General features: G+C 35.1%; 1 long non-coding RNA gene across 1 annotated transcript; it reads left to right on the top strand.

The window, feature by feature from the left end:
* Positions 1 to 2,929: 2,929 nt before the first annotated feature.
* Positions 2,930 to 5,383, top strand: LOC140168547 (uncharacterized). Its single transcript, XR_011861226.1, has 2 exons — positions 2,930 to 4,359; positions 4,761 to 5,383. It is a non-coding gene; the product is annotated as an uncharacterized lncRNA (long non-coding RNA).
* The last annotated feature ends 8,726 nt before the right edge of the window (positions 5,384 to 14,109 follow it).

Genomic DNA, 14,109 nt, shown 5'->3' with positions numbered 1-14,109 from the left:
CAGGGTGTATATATGTATATGTGCTTACTGTCATTTACTGAACTGTGCCCTAGAAGTTAGTATTGATTACAATTAGTTCTAATTTTTTGAAAAGAAGACGAGATTTGATTTAAGAATAGTCACTTTGATGGACGTTTGTAAAAAATATTTCTGCAACTTCATAGTTTTTTTTCTTCACAATGTTTTGATAAAAAAAATTATATAATAAATTTATATATATGTATATGTGATTTGTAATATTTACAAAGATTGGGTTATTTGAGTTCAAATCCATACACCCCTATGGAAGGCATGACCTTAAACTTCCACACAGGGGATGTGAATTGCAAAATGGAGTTACCTGAATGGGTGACTCCATTTGAGATCTACACCCCCTTTGTGAGAGATTAAGGTCATGTTTTCCATAGGGGGGTGTATGAATTTCAACTGGTATAGCCCATTGTTTGTAGGTCACAGAGAAAAAACCCAACGAAAAACCGACTTGGCTATTTTATGTGTCGCTCATGGATTGCAAAAAAGTGTACATCTGATATTATTTCGCCATACACACAGTAAACTTGCTGTATGCTTCTTTAAGCATGTAAAGTAATACATTATGCTGATACTGTTCGCTAATTTTAAAAGTGCTGAGCACTCGAAGCTTAAGCGTGACGACCAAAGTTATCATTTGATATTGGGTTTCTGCCGATAAATACCAGAAGTGCAATATTTTTGTCTCCCATGAGTGACAAGCTAATATGGCTGATATACGCTGTCATTTGTAGTCGGTACTCTTTGGGCCTATTCTCTTTGGTTTTTAGATATAGCTCTTCAATTTACTAATCGTGTAGATTCATGAGCAAATATAGTCTCACAAAAACAAATTTATTAAACAGATTACTATTTCGAAGGATTTAGTGCCAAAAGGTCATATCTGCAATAGCTGCTCTATAAACATTTGACAATTTCTGCATTCTATATTGTATATAATCTCAAATATGATACCAGGCAGCTATTGCAGATCTCATGTCTGTTTCAAAGTGACGGGCATTATAATAATTTATCATGTACCACAAATGAAATAGTCACTACAGATAAATTAACTTGAGTAATTCTTGGCCAAGCTTGAACACTCGAAACGCTAGTGGCTCTGTGATAAATATACATGCACATAGCGTGGTACAGAAAATAGCATACACACGTCTAACATTGCGTACACGCTTAGTACACTACATGGACGCAACAGGTACGTTCGAGCTTGGCCAAGAATTAATTTACCTGTAATAAACTGTTTGTGATTTTCTTTTGAGTTTTCCATGTCCTGGATATCATTGTCAGTACACAGTTCTTTAACCCCAATATGTCTGCGCATTCACAGAATGACCTTAAACACACTGGGTATGAAAACTCATAATCCACACCTTGAGGTCAATGAGAGACATGATTGTTGAATGTGGGGTTAATGGACTGTGACTTTGATATGATGTCATTTTGGTTCTTAGTGCATGATGATAAATCCCACACCAGTATAATAATCAAAATATCTTGATGCATGTTTTTTGTTGTTGTTGTAAAAACTAAGAAAGTGATTTTACCATCAACTCAAAAGCTATTAGCTGCATAAATAAACTGGCAACCTTTTAAGTACGTTAATAACAAAACATTGCTGGAATAGAATTATGAATATATTTCTTAAAATTAAATACAAAAATGCTGCAATTTATATATTCTTTCTGTTGAAATCTTAATATTTTCTTTAAATTGAAGTGATTTGTTTTGCCTTATATTGTTTGCCTGCATGTTTTGTTGTAATTTAAAGGTCATCTTACTATGAAGTGGAGGATTTTTTTACTGATCGCATAAAATGGTTGGGAAATGTGGTACTAATGTCACCATCGTAAGTAGCCTGAACCTTTATTCTTTGGTTCATATCAAGTTGGTAGTGATGTCGATGCTTTCTCCTGGTTGCATTGTAAGCGTGCCGACAAACTGTTCTTGTATGAAACCGTATGCGCTCTGCGTGTTTAACTTCTGAGAGCTATTTGATTCTGTGACCAGCAAAATACGCACCTTTGTCACTGCCGATTTTGAGGCGAACCAATGTTAAGATGTTATGATGATGCTTAGAATAAATTGATAAATGATGACATGCTTTTAATGAGCTCTGAAAAAAAACATTGAATGTAGGATATCATTGAAAATGACCATTTTTTATTCTTCTGAATTCTCACGATTCAACTAATTCGATCATGTTGATCTGTTTATCTAATCCATACATTCTCCCCCAAAAAAAAATAAAATAAGGGGAATTGGATTAAGCAGTCTTGGTGAATGTGTATGAATTTTGAATATAAACTTTGTCATGTAACATGAAACATGATTGAATTAGTTGAAATGTAAAAATGGCCAATTTCTTTGGGTACTAGTAGTAGTAACAGTTGATACTGATGTGCCTTTTGTTTTGTTGTTGTTGTTATCGTTGTTTTATTTTTTTTGTTAATGTCCCAGCACAATGAAAAACTAATCAATGTAAATGTTGAATAATTGACATAGTTGAGTCACACATTTAATTATTGTGATCAATAGCCATGTCACAAGTAGAAATGTAACATAGAAATATTTGTCAAATTTTAGTATATATTTTGTGAATTAGCCCAGATTCATCGTTTATTCGATCAAATGTCTGTAGGAAGAAAGTGTGTGACTGATGATGATTGTTTTTGTTTGTATCTTTGTTTTTTAGAAAATTTTTGAATAAGTTTGTAATAATAGATGGTGTGATTAATGGGCTATTGAATTTGAAATCTATACCCCCTATGGAAGACTTGACCTTAATCTCCCACACAAATGGAGCCACCCATTCAGGTAACTCTATCTGAAATGCTCCCTGTGTAAAAGATTAAGGCCATGTTTTCCATAGGAAATATCATTCAAATGGATTTAACCAAAGATTTTGTAACATTGTATGATACGTAATATTTTTGCCCTCTCACATTATGATTCGGGATTTATGACATAACAGGGTGTGTAGTGTACTTTGTTAAGGAAATATCCTTAAAAGATTTGGTGTAAAATGTTTTAAAAGTGTTTTTCTTTTTTTAAAATATTTTGATGATAATATAAATATAAATATCTGAGATAAACACAAATGGACCATAACTATATATTTTTCAAAAATTGTTTTGTTTTCTAAGGGTTGTGGGCAGTGTAAAATACTTTTTTTTTCAAAAGAAAATCGGTACATTTTACCATGTAATATATTCAACTTAACTTACATTTTTTGTACACTTAAGTTATTTTATTTATGATAAATATACCTAGTTGCCTTCTCCTTCCCAATGACCTCATGCACCTAGTGCAAAGTTCAATAAACACCCATTTTACAATCACAGCTCAAAATTGACCTCAAGTGATGGAGTTTATGTACCCAACACATTCAAAGGTCATGTTATGAGTGTACTGTCATATTGGGTTTATGGAACCGTGCACTGGTAGATGAGATTGAGACTCTTGTGTTCATGGGATTGCAATCAGTGTTAGCTCCCACTGCAATTTTTTGGCGCCAAAGTATTTTATTATTTTTATCTGAAAATTTGCAAAATTTTTACCAAATGTACAATTTTCTTATTGAGATCTTATTTTTAATGCACTGAAAGTGCAATAAATGGCCTTGGAATAAACGCTGATTGCAATTCAACAGGTCGTTAAGTAAAATTAATGTACATACAGTAAAAAAGATTGGGGACATTGTATTTTTGGAGGAATACAGTTGCCAGGCAACTGATTGTAGCACATAGGAATTTACTGTTGCATTATTGTTCTAAGGTGGTATTACGTAATTGGGTATCCAGTTGAAATTCACACTCCCCCTGTGGAACATTTAGGCACATGTGTGACACAACATTCCTAATCCAACTCTGCTTATACAACATACAACAGTGGGTTCGTTGAAGGTCCTATCTGCAATAGCTGCCCTATAGATATTTCACCATTCCTGCATTCTAGTATATTGTACACATCTAAAAATATGACAGCTGGCAGCTATTGCAGATAGGACCATCTTGCCTTAATCCATCAAAAGATTGTATGAATAATAGCATTTTATGCAGATTAAAGAGGCACAGATAGTGCACCAACATGCAAAGTCCCTGAGCTTTGACTGCAGATGATGCTGGACTTTGCCCCTTGGTGCACCATCTGTTTATGTATTTATTAGTTTATGGATTTGTATATTTAAAACTTTTTATTGGAGTAAATGAAAGATTTTAACATATTGTATAAATATGATATTCAGAACTTTTAATTTACAAAGGGTTCTTGCAAAATCACAACAGATTAGTAGAGGATGCATAAATGAACCGACTTGTAACAAGTTCTCTTGTCCTAAAAGCGGCCCATACGTTCAATTTTATTGGACAATATCAAAGACCCTAGATACAAAAACAGTGTACAATGCATTGTACACACGATCATTAATAGTGCATAGATTTTGTATCTAGGGTCATTTGATATTGCCCAATAAAATTGAACATCTGATGTATGGGCGCTTTACTAAATTTGATATAATGTACCTCAATTTACCTAATCTAGAAAGATTTCTTGATTTAGTATATAGAAATAAACTATTTTATGAAATCGGTTATAGGTAGAACATTGGTAATTGTGAATTACAGGGAGATGGCCAGCTATGTCGAAAATAAGGTTTGCCTCTCTCTACCCAGGGGTGAAATGGGGAGCTGTTAGGAATATTGTCCATTGAGCACCATCCAAAGGTGTGTCAGAGCACATGCCTTGGTTTGCTATGTTGAATATGTGAAAAGGTTCTCAATATCAAATCTAACCCTAACCCTAGATAACTTTATTTCATATTTTCTACAGTGAACCTATGTTCAATATAGCGAGTAGATACCATAAATTTGACATGTATGTAGGTATTATTTTAAAACACCTTAAGAGTCATTGTCAATACAATAACCAAAAGTCACATTGCACAGATTACACATTAATAATTGTGTAATCGGGTTGGGAACTTGTGATGAATAATATATAACACAAGTCTTTGTAGAATGATATCTCATGGAGCACATAAAAGGTTAACTATTTCTTGGTGCACTAAGAGGTTAACTGCTAAAGTTAAACAAAGGTTAACACTTCTGCGCTCCAGGCAGCCCACAGAGTTACCATCTATGTGCTCCAATCAGTTATCATATAGATTTGTCAGTCACGGCATTTACTGACTTGATAATTTTTATGTTGATGTTCGATATTTTATATCAACTTTATTTGTTCAATCATGTATTACATGATGTAGAATTAGATATTCCCTTTAAATATTGTCTGTGTTATCTATTTATAATAATTGTGTAATTATTTGAAGATTAAAAAGTTTGTTTCTAAAATTCAATTTCTGTGTGTTGAAATTTGTCTTTATGATCGAGTCATGTGATTATCGATAAATAATTTGGAATATAGGTTTAGGGACAAAATCAGAATTCGACCAGCGGTTGACCGCCGGATCTGTCTGGTTTCCATTGTTTAGAACAATAGAAACTGGGCCGGAACGGCGATCAACCGCTAATCGAGATTTATCCTATTCAATATCTTTGTCCAATGATAATCCAGGTTTCAGATTTTGGCTGGCATTGCCATGGAAACCATACAATACATTGGGCAATTCCATTTTCAATCTGCACACCCCTGTAGAAAATGGCGATCGTCTCAATTCCACTTAAAATACAGTCAAGTCCAGTGGCATTTTTCATGTTAAAATATCTAACAACAGTGGAAAATGTGTAAAAACCAGTAGATTTTATACAATTTAACCCCAATGTTGCTTGGAGTTCCAAAATCTTCCACATCAGTTTCTTGATAGCTCAAACTAAAGCAAAACTGGGTAGAAAAACACCAAATCCCCTCCCCCCTGACAGACCTCTCCTTCCAGGCTGTTGTGATATTTTTTACCATTTTATCATATTTCCCCTGTAAAAGTTGACCCCCCCCCATACCTAGACATGGATTGTAGTCAGTTTTGAAAAGAGAAGGGTGTATATCGCTGGCTGGCTGTCCCAATCATTCCTGCTTGTTAAGGTATGTCTAGTCAGGTAGGCCTATCCATCTGGTAAAAAGCCATAAAGTACAATTTATGTCAAATTTAAATTTTTTACTCTTTATCCAAAATGTTGAAATAATATTAGTAAATAACAGTCAGAAAGGGGTTCTGCAGAAATAATGTGGTAAAGTGAATGAAACCTCACTAGCTACTCTATACATTTGGTCGGTTAATTTGGAGTTCTATTGTGGTGTGAATTTTGACATTAGGGGCTGTGCAATAATTATGTGTACCCCGGGGTGGTGAATTCTCAAAGTGGTCTGCCAAAATTGTTTGCCCCCCCCTTTGACGTGCCAAAAAATCTTTGCCCCCCCCTTTCGGCGTGCCAAAACACCTTTCCCCCCCCCCCCTTGACGTGCCAAAAATCTTTGCCCCCCCCTTTACACATATTGGGGAACCCTAATTTATAACCTTAAATTGTCTTAACATACAATGCAAGCGTAGCGAGCCCCCAGGAGCAGGTTTTGCATATTTGAACGTGTTCCTAATGTTTTCCTACACCTTTTTAGGGCGTAATATAAACGATGCCCAAAATATCTGCCAAAAATCGCTTTCCCCCCTCCTTTTGACCTGCCAAAAATTGCTTGACTCCCCTTTCGACCTGCCAAAAATGCTTGACCCCCCCTTTTGGCCTGCCAAAAATCTTTGCCCCCCTATAATTCACCACCCCGGGGTACACATAATTATTGCACCACCTTATGTCTGAATTCTGACGCAACAAATTGGCTGATTCCATGTAGGATTTTAGGTGTAAGTTGAGCATGTTGGGACATGATTGTGTCAACATTACAAATAGAGTAAAAAAATCAGGGTTGAAAAAAACCAGTTTTATGTTATAAGATCATGCATTATGCCTTTAATTGAAATTTAATAAATTATATAGTATAGTTTGTGACATCTTCTGCACCCAATCCTTTGAAATAATAACATGAACAGATGACGTTTGCTGATTAGGCTGAGTACAGCCAGCTAGACAATACAATTAGCAAGATCCCATTTCAGAAGTAACTTGTAGCTACTTGTGCATATACTGCAGTGGTGTAACCACGGGGTCTGAACTCCTCTTGCCCCCCCCCCTCTCCATGCTGACCGCACGGATTTTTAATAAACCTGTTTGTACTGAGCTCTTTAGCACTGTTATGACAATTTTCATCAAATTTTACCCCCCTGAAAAAGTTGCCTCCCCCCATTTCCCCTTCAAAAGTGGCTACGCTCATCTGATATGTTGGGCTGGGGAGGGGTACTACGAGAAAAAAATGATACAGGTGACCGTGCAAGGGTAAGACTTTCAAAGTGATGTGGAAATGTTTTTAAAAATTGCTGCTTTGAGAGATGCTTCTGGATTTATTTAATCGGGTGAGAAGCCTATAAAAACATGGTAAACACAAAACGTTTTACAGAAGATGTCGAATTATATAAAGGGGAAGAGGGGTATAAGACGTTTTAATCAACATTCAGAAAACATTTTTTGAAAACTGGCAAAACATTGTAAATGCGTCTTTTCAGTTAAAACACCATAGCCGGTTATGTCAAGTTAAAACACCATCATAGACGGTTATAGGGAACAACCCAAAAGTTCGATGAAGCCCTATAAACGAAAGTCCTTTCGTTAAAAAGGGAGGGGGTCAGAAAGTCCGATTACGTTTATAAAAAATAGTTAAAACATCGGTCAAAATTAATCTTTTTTGAAGATTTAATATATCATTTTCAAATTTTAGTAATTTTCGTAAGTACTATATTTTACAGTGGTTTCTTCAAAATTATTTCAGAGCAATATGGAGTGCAGTATATAGGCCTACTCGCAACCTGCAACGTCATGCAAGTTCATTTTAGCTCATTGCGTAAACGCAATGCACTATAAACATAGTCCATATTTCTGTATGTTTTTTCTTTCTCTTGCTACATCGTTTGAGCAATGGATCTGGTAATTTGAGGGGGCGATCTTTGCATGATTGTTCATGATTGTTACTTATTTAGCTAGGAAAATTCGGACGGAAAGTGTCATTTTTGGAGCATTTTGTTACGAAAATGTTTACCAAATTTCATGGAATAGTCTCCTATGCAGACTGTTTGTGGTGCTTTTCATATTACAAACACTGTACAAACTCCTTGATCTGGCGATTTTGTAAAAGAGATGTTGAACTTTACTGTTTCAGTGCGTCTACAATGTTTGCTTTTCAGTGTTGCTTAAAGCACCAATTGGGCTTGTGCTGTCTATAGGCCCTTACTTCTGTGCACGAGCCATGAGCAAATAGTGTCTCAAATTCTCCCAAATCAGAACTAATTGGGCTACCAAATTGTTGGTTGGCAACCCTGACTATGAACAAACATCTCACTCATTTACACATATCACACATCTTGACCCAATTAGTTATGTAAACATTTACTCAAGGTGAAATGTCCTTTTGACTGGCACTTTTACAGTGCCTAGTATATCAGTATATGGGACCATGACAACCCCTCTCTGACGTTACAAAACAGACAAACAGAAAGTCTGAACAGGGAAGTGCTGGGGGTAAACACTAGGCTAGTGGCCTTTCCCTGTTCTGAAGATTGAAGGGAGCACTTGTTTGAAATATGAAGTCAGGAAAATTAGATGTGTGTACAAAATTTTATTTGTTTTAAATCATTTCATTTACCATGAAAGTGTTGTAGTTTTTAAGTTTCAAGTTTTTATTTGGAAATTGCTTTTTTACATCAGTGGCACTCATCTATCCGATGGTGCATCCAAGACATTAAATATACAAACAAAACTGTATTAAACAAAATAAAATCAAAGGATACTCGACAAGCAAAAGGTACAAATAAATAAATGCCTTGAATAAATAAATATCTTGAGAACCACAAGTATATTTTCAAAATGCTGATTTGTGCTTGATCACAGCACTATGGTGATTTTGAGGTTTGAGAATACTGAAATGTGTTTTTCAAAGTTGGCAGCCCTGTATACATAGCTATACATGGCTATACGTACTATACATAGCTATACATGGCTATGACATGGTTACATATGGCTATACATAGCTATGCATGGCTATACATGGCCATACATAGCTATCCATGGCTATACATAGCTATGCATGGCTATATGGCCATGCATAGCTATGCATGGCTATACATAGCTATGCATGGCTATACATAGCTATGCATGGCTATACATCATGTAACTATGCATGGCTATACATAGCTATGCATGCCATTACCATGAAAGTGTTGTAGTTTTTAAGTTTCAAGTTTTTATTTGGAAATTGCTTTTACATCAGTGCCACTCATCTATCCGATGGTGCATCCAAGACATTAAATATACAAACAAAACTGTATTAAACAAAATAAAATCAAAGGATACTCGACAAGCAAAAGGTACAAATAAATAAATGCCTTGAATAAATAAATATCTTGAGAACCGTAAGTATATTTTCAAAATGCTGATTTGTGCTTGATCACAGCACTATGGTGATTTTGAGAATACTAAAATGTGTTTTTCAAAGTTGGCAGCCCTGTACACATAGCTATACATGGCTATACATGGCTATGACATGGTTACATATGCCTATACATGGCCATACATAGCTATCCATGGCTATACATAGCTATCCATGGCTATACATAGCTATGCATGGCTATACATAGCTATGCATGGCTATACATAGCTATGCATGGCTATACATAACTATGCATGGCTATACATAGCTATGCATGGCTATACATATCTGGTCGAATCCAACGAAAAGTGTACACGGCATGTTCAGGGCCATAACTGAAAAGTATTAATCAATTGGCATTTGTTTTTGTATTGTGTTTATTCGCCTTGATCATACGCTTCGCGCCATATATAATAAGACCCCTTCTGTGAAAAACTTAGACACAGAGACCCCAAAACATGCTATTTTTACCCATTTTTTCAAAATATTTCTTACAGTATTTTTAAAAACATCTAAATCAGTTATGAAAAAGAAGTCATTGGATTGAATCTAAATTGATTTCCTGAAAGGTGTGTATTCAAAGATTGCCTGTTCAATTTTTCACATATTTGTACATAATTATGAATTTTTGTGATAATTTTTGAGTGGTATTTTTTTACATAAAATACCTACGAATACAATTTTTCATAGCACTAGATATATCTTTAAAAATGGAAATCACTAATAAATGCGCAATTGATACAAGCTTTGATATGTCCAATACTGAAATGCATTGCATTCGGACATCTTTATTATTGTGTTTAGCTGCCAGAAATTCTAAATGGCACAAAGGTAGGTTTGGTAAAAAATATGCATTACCTCCGAATACATGTTAAAAGCTGTGCCATTTCCACAAAGTGAGAGAATAGTAAACAATAGTTAAGCAATAGGTGCAGGGTAATACACTCTTTATTTCTACCAAGTTTCAATAACCTGCGTTTAAATATTTCTGAGATGTCAACAATAAAAGCAAGTATTCGTAGGTAAATTTCGGTAACCGAATGTTACCTACGAATACACTTGACATCATGACAGTATTGTGAAACACCGCCATTCATGCCAATGCCCATATTGGTACATAACGAAGGCCTGTATGTTTGCTATCAAATCATATGTCAATGAAAATTGCGAATTCACATACATGCCCACCATGCAAAACTGAATACGGCTTAATTGGTGAAAAATATGTACTGAAATAGACGACGGTCTGCTCATTTGAAAGAAAAATCAGATTCAAAGAAGATTAGAAGGGGATAAATACTTGGATTTGTCAACTGTCATGTGTGCTTCATTTTAAATGTTTACCGACCTTCTGGTTTCTGAGTAATTTGTGTCCAAATTGATTTATTCGAAGGTAACTTTTGACGTTTTCGCTAAGGTTACCTACGAATACCATGGAAAAAAACGACTGTTCTCATTGTCTCATGATCTAGACAACACATTGATGGACCCTGGTATAAAGCTAATTGTAGTTGCCCTCAAACGAAAGGCCACAAGACGTAACTGACTCCAAGATGGACTTCACAAGTCTGCAATAACGGTTTTAAGCGATTTGTGTGCAATTAAGCAAATTAAAGTCACTTTAGTGCCTTTGTTTCTTACTTCAATCCTCTTTCAACCGCTGTGAACCGATATTATTAATACATGATAGGGCCTAAAGTATCAATAAACGCACATAAAGAAAATAATACATTCAAAGTGCTTTATAAAATGAAGTTTTGATTGCGATATCCACCAAAAGTCTAATTCTTACCTACAAATACTGAAATGTTACTTACGAATACAGCATATAATACATGACATGTGTAATGAAGTGTCCCTACCAATGGAAATTAATTGTCAAAAACTTTAAGCGGTACCCCAGGACACTATTATTACCCATATACGGATTCATTCAACAATTATTTATTATGTAAAATTGCTGATTAACTACTTGTATATCAAAATGAAGTGGTCAAAATCTAGCTAAAAGCATTAAAAAAATTTTTATCTAAGGTAATAGCATTTATTCATTTGGACGTACCATCTGAAAGAGATCTAAAGACTACCATTTTATTAATTCATTACCATAATAGCAACATTTAAACCTATAAACTCAATATAGATATTGTTAAATCGCTCATGTTACCTACGAATACCCGGGTTTCTTCACCTTTTCATTGTATAAAGCGTTAGGTGTATGCGTATAATTCCTAATATTCTTGAAAACATATATCATACTCGTTCTTATACAATGTGTAAATTGATTCATACTCATTTGATAAATAAAATACAGAAACTGACCTAAACTTCATTTTCAAAAATAAACTAGCATAAATTGACTAAGATCATTTTGATCGCGTTATAAAAATAAAAACAAATATTTTCTGGTTGAGTTAGCATTTTCCTGACACCCTGTGGTCTACATTAAAAAAAAAAAAGCGTTAGTGGGAATATTCCATTTGTTTTAGGTTGATTAGTATTGCGATAGTGAAAGCATCCTAGTGGTATTCGTAGGTAACATTGGGTTTGATATCACATTTACTATCACACGTCCTGGATTTATTTTTCAAGATTAGTAATGGCACTTTTGGTTCCTATAAGGCCAATATGTCATCAATCAATGGGCAAAAGGAAACAATTGTGGTGACATCTTTATTTCGGAATTTAATTATTGGCCCGTGGACACTTTTGGTTGGATTCGACCATCTATGCATGGCTATACATAGCTACGCATGGTATTCCTGACCATAACAAATGAGCTACAGCACCAGTGGTCCTCTTGTTAAAGCAGCTGGCCTAGCAAACACAAAACGTTTTTAAAACATGTAAACATCTTATATTTTGGGGTTTTGGTTTTGGTTTTGGTAAAAATGTTTTGATAACATTAAAATGTCGGGTTATCAAGGAACTTCGAGCGACTGGAAAAGGTAACGATTCACACATGGTATATCATCTCTACGAACTGAATTGACATAGGTCAGTTTATTTCGCGGCATTTCAGATTTGGTCACATTTTAACAATATGATAAAATATTTTTAATATATTTTATGGTATAAGAACTATTCTATAGTAAATCAGTTATACCAAGTAACTGATGAGTGATATCTGCAGGATATTAATCATCTTCCTACCACAAGGCGTGGCTTTTTACTTCCGCAAATGGCCGTAGTGGTATATCATCTCTTCTCAAGTATCGAGACCTAGGCTCCGACATTAAACTTGAACAGTCTCATCCCCCTGGTTATATAAAGGTCATGAAAACGTTTTAAAACGTTTTAAAACGTTATGTATGAAACCACACTACAAAACTATTTCTAAAATGTTTTCAACATGTTATTGTAAAAAAAAATTTTAATGTTAGAATATTTGCAGGTGGTTATCAAAAAATGTTTTAAAATGTTTAATATGAAAACGTTTTTTACCCTTTATATACCCTTTATATAACCCGACATTTAAACGTTTTCTGGCAACCTTTTCTAACCTTTGACGAATGATGTCGAAAACGTTTTGTTTTTGATACCACAGTCTTTTTCATTTGAAAATCCAGCAAGTCCTATTTTCCGTGCCAAAAAGATAATGAAGAAAATATTTTTAAATAGAATGCAATATTCGTTTCTAAGTTCCATATTAAAACTTGATCAATATCCTAGCATTGCAGCACCCCCTCCACAACCCCATGCTCCATAACGACGGCCCCTGTATCCTATATGAATATGAGTTGGAATTTTCGATATTTGTCACTTACGTTAGAGGGGAGGGAGGGGGTTAGCCTTCTAACGAAAGGACTTTCGTTTTTGAGTGCTTCATCGAACTTTTGGGTTGTTCCCTTATTGTCAGCACATCTAAAACAAAGGTGCAAAAAATCAACAACCTGAATTTGGACGATTTTTACAATTTTCGGAATGAGCAAACACTAGGACTTTAAAGATAATAACATGACCATAAATTGTTCGTGTTTATGATATGTCAAAAACACGACCCCACAGATCTGAAAATAACAGTCACCAGGGGGAAATGTTAAAAGTTAGCCCAAAACGACAAAACGTGCGTAAAAATGCCTGCACATTTAACGAAGTTGCGGAAAGTTGCATTGTAAGAAGTCCCCCCCCCCCCACCTTGGGATGTTGGCCGCCCTGATATTTAAGATTTTAGGCCTTTTTTGTACTTTTTAGCCCATTTTTGACAATTTTCGTCAAATCCCCCCCTTGAAAGTTACCTTGCCCCCCCCCCTCTGAAAAAGTGCTGGCTACGCCACTGCCTATATAGGCCTACTTGAAGTAGAAGATAGCCTATTATGTATAGGCCTATATATAGCACCTGGGGCGGGTACCAAGTTCGAGCTATCTTCAGTAGATAGTAACAATTTACATCAGACTATTCCGACTACATCATGGGCATACTCGCATATTGTCCCAATTAAGGGGTATTGTTCTTCGGAAGGGGATCCCAAATATAGCCTACTGGAGGTCATAAATTTTTGGAAAGAAAAATAGGGAGTCACAAGATGCACAGATAGTGTGTTGATTTTATTCAAAAGACTGATTTTTTTGTTGTCGAAATAAGGGGGGCGTAATTTT

The sequence above is a fragment of the Amphiura filiformis genome, chromosome 13 (assembly GCF_039555335.1).
Source record: "Amphiura filiformis chromosome 13, Afil_fr2py, whole genome shotgun sequence".
NCBI lineage: Eukaryota > Metazoa > Echinodermata > Ophiuroidea > Amphilepidida > Amphiuridae > Amphiura > Amphiura filiformis.
Note: the sequence above shows the minus strand (reverse complement) of the source record. Positions and strands in the feature narration are given on the sequence as shown.